The sequence below is a fragment of the Alligator sinensis genome, unplaced genomic scaffold (genome assembly GCF_000455745.1).
Source record: "Alligator sinensis unplaced genomic scaffold, ASM45574v1 scaffold662_3, whole genome shotgun sequence".
Classification (NCBI taxonomy): domain Eukaryota; kingdom Metazoa; phylum Chordata; order Crocodylia; family Alligatoridae; genus Alligator; species Alligator sinensis.
In genome coordinates, this window is record NW_005842908.1 from 472,766 (window position 1) to 476,387 (window position 3,622).

The following is a 3,622-nucleotide window of genomic DNA, read 5'->3' on the forward strand; positions in this document are numbered from 1 at the left end:
TAGCTGTGGAAAGGATGGGCGCTCCACATGGGTGAGTCTGGACCACTCCCAGCGAGCCAACCAATGCTGTGCTGGTGAATCCCTAGAATTAGGCAATAGATGACTGCAAAGCATGCTGGGAGATGGGCTCTCACTGGCCACCTGTTGGCAGAGGAGAAGTAATGCAATGGAGTCACAATTGGCAGGAGGATGTGTGCACTTGGCTGTGCCACCCCTTGTTGTCTGGGTCAAACGGATAACCTGGGCCATGACTAATGCAATGTCCATTAGAGACCCCAGGGATTTCAAGTGGTTTGGGTATAAGCACAACTTGTGGTGGGAGGAGCAGCAGAGCTCCTTCACCTCCCAACTCTGGTTCAGGTGGTACCTGGAGTGCCAGGCGGGGAGAGGCTTCAGCAAGAGTGCATGTCTGAGCTCTGGGAGAGAAGGGGCAAGGGGGCTCCATAGGAAGGGTGGGGCTGTCAGTCATAGATTTGCCAGACAATCTGGTCCCTGTTTGTCATCATCACTTATGTTGGAAGGCCGCTGAATCCCACTGATCCTGGGAAATAAGAGGGTGTCACTGCTTGATAGGAGTGAATCATGCCAATTAGGAAGCTTGGTGTCTGGAAAAGCTGCATAAAGCATAATGTGAAGAACCATAATGTGAAAATCTGGTGAAAAGGCAACTTGATGGGCTTGTGGAGCTGATGTGAGATGGCTATAGGGAGGGTGGGTGGTTGGACAGTGAGTGGGTCGCTATGTGCTGGAAGCGTGCATTTCTAAGCTTGGCCATGGAGCAGTAGAGGGCTGGGTTAAAATGTAGCATGAAAAACAAATGTAGCTTATGTTAAAATAGAGTGTAATAATAGTAAAATATAACTATGTTAGTCTTGTAAGCAACTTGAAAACTAGGATGCAATTTAATAAAGATATATGTAAGGTACTCCACTTGGGAAGGAGGAACCCCCAGCACACCTGTAGGTTGGGGAGTGTCCTTCTCAGCAGCTTGGAGGCAGAGAGGGATCTTGGAGTCATAATTGACTCCAAGATGAACATGAGTCGGCAGTATAACACGGCCATCAACAAGGTCAATTGCACCTTGTCGTGCATTGGCAGGTGCATGACTAATAGATCAAAGGAGGTGATGCTCCCCCTCTATGCGGCACTGGTCAGGCCGCAGTTGGAGTACTGTGTCCAGTTTTGGGCGCCAGAGTTCAAGAGGGACGCAGAGAATCTGGAAAGGGTCCAGAGGAGGGCCACTCACATGATTAGTGGCCTTCGGGAAAGACCCTACGGGGGGAGGTTGAGAGAGCTGAATCTCTTCAGCCTTCACAAGAGACGGCTGAGGGGAGATCTTGTGGCCGCCTATAAATGTATTAGAGGAGGTCAATGGGGAATAGGTGACGCGCTGTTTACTAGGGCACCCCAGGGAGTGACTAGGAATAACGGGTGTAAACTAGTTAAGAGTAGATTTAGGTTAGATATTAGAAAGAAATTTTTCACAGTAAGGGTGGCCAGGATCTGGAATGGGCTTCCAAGAGAGGTGGTGCTTTCACCTAGCTTGGAGGTCTTCAAGAAGAGGCTAGAAAGTCACCTGGCTGGGGTAATCTGGGCAGGGGGTCGGACATGATGATCCATTGTGGTCCCTTCCGACTCTACAATCTATGAATCTATGAAACTGTTTTGTATCCTTCTGCTTGACATAAGTGAATAAACTCTGCATAGCCTTTATGTATAAGTGTGTGTAAAAAGGTGAATAGTGAGAGAATAGCATAGAGACAGGAAAAGAAGATTTAACTGTTTATGTAAGCAACGAGGTGCCAGATGTGGAAATTACCAGCCAGTAACTAACAAACGGCTGAACAATCCCTTTGAAGCTTGAGGCCACAAAGGAGATAACAGAAGAAGAAATATTGCCACGTAGGCAGCAAAAACACTCCAAGGCTAAGATAAGCTGAAGACAAAAGAAGAACAACTGCAAAAACAGAAGCTAGGTATAAAAAACCCCAAAGCACTGAAACAAAGAATGCCAATCCCTATAAAAGAACACTTTGAAAATGCTAAGTTGGGTGAGTTTCTTTCTCTACTGCCGTTTCATCAGAGCACAGATGCATCTGTTCACCCCGCTCCAGCTGTTATCTTCAAATCTGCTATCTTCAAATCATCATCATCTACTCAATAAGCCTGGGTTAGCCACCCTGAGCTAGTGTATGTGCAAATGAAATAGTTGTTTTGTGTATGCCTGTGTGTAATGATGTGTATGATAATTTGCGTGTGTCTGTATAAATAGTGTGTTCAAACCTCTATGTCTAAATCATGTAATCAATAAACGCAGCACCTTACCTTATCCCCCTTTATAAAGTCTCGCTCATGATTTAAGCAATTAGCAATTCGTGTAACAAAGACTGCTTTCAAGAATCATTTCTATAGTTCTCTTGCTACAGAAGTATGTCTCAGACTGACTGGTCTGACTACCCACAGTGAAGAGTGCTATGCTCTGCACAGAAGGCCAACCAGACAGCAGTACTGCTTTGGGGACACAGCTGTTCTCTGTTGTTGATGATTGCTTCTCTTTTCCTTTGGGAAAAGCTGCAAGAAGAGAGCACAGTCTGAGTGGTTAGTGTTTTTTTAAGGCAATAAAACCAGTTGCATTAAATTTCAATCCTTTTTGCAGAAGCACATCTTGGACTCTGTAGTCTCTACCCTGGCATACACTTCCAGCTTGGCTTTGGCTGATAAAGGTGGAAAGAGCAACCTGCCAAAAGGGGTCTTAGCTTACATAAGACATGCTATTGACTGGGTCAGATCCTTGGTTCATCTTGCCTAGTCTCCTGTGTCACGATGGCCAAGAGCGGATGCTGAGAGGGAGAGTGAACTGGGTCTGACCAGGATTTTTTCCCTTTTCTCTCTCAATTGCAGCCTCCAGCATTTAAGGTCTAGGAAGTTCTGATTCAGAGGCCGTGCCCCTCACTCCCATCCTCAATAGCTACCAATGCTCCTTTCCTCCCAGAATGGGTCCAATCCCTCAGTGAATCTAGCTAAACTGTCAGCTTCAACCACATCTGGTAGCAACGAGTTCCCCCATTTAATAACACACTGGGGGAAAGAAGAACCTCCTTGTGTTAGCTTTAAGCTGACTGCCTCCTAGTTTCATGTTGTGAGCTTTGGTTCTTGTCTGGTGAGACAGTCTAATACATCCCTAGGGACTTTCTCTTCACCATTCAGTACTTTGGAAAACCTTTTCATGTCTCCACCTCCAGTGTCATAGTTTCATAGTAGCTAGGGTCAGGAGGGACCTGAACAGATCACCTAGCCTGACCCCTGCCACAGGCAGGAATGAATGCTGGGTTCACAAGACCCCAGACAGGTGATTGTCCAACCTCCTCTTGAATTTGCCCAAGGTAGGGGCAAGGACCACTTCCCTGGAAAGTTGGTTCCAGATTTTGGCCACCCTAACTGTAAAATATTGCCTTCTGATCTCTAACCTAAACCTATTCTCCATCAGCTTATGACCATTGTTCCTTGTCACCCCAGGTGGTGCTGGGGAGAAAAGGGCTCTACCTATTTGCTGTTGATCTCCCCTGATGAGTTTGTAGGCAGCCACCAGGTCCCCCCTCAGCCTCCTCTTGCTGAGGCTGAA

The 3,622-nt window shown here is 46.6% G+C and overlaps 1 non-coding gene across 1 annotated transcript; it reads left to right on the plus strand.

Moving 5' to 3' along the window:
• The first annotated feature begins 2,383 nt into the window (after window positions 1-2,383).
• LOC112548064 lies at window positions 2,384-2,600 on the plus strand. Its single transcript, XR_003091869.1, has one exon. It is a non-coding gene; the product is annotated as a small nucleolar RNA U3 (small nucleolar RNA).
• The last annotated feature ends 1,022 nt before the right edge of the window (window positions 2,601-3,622 follow it).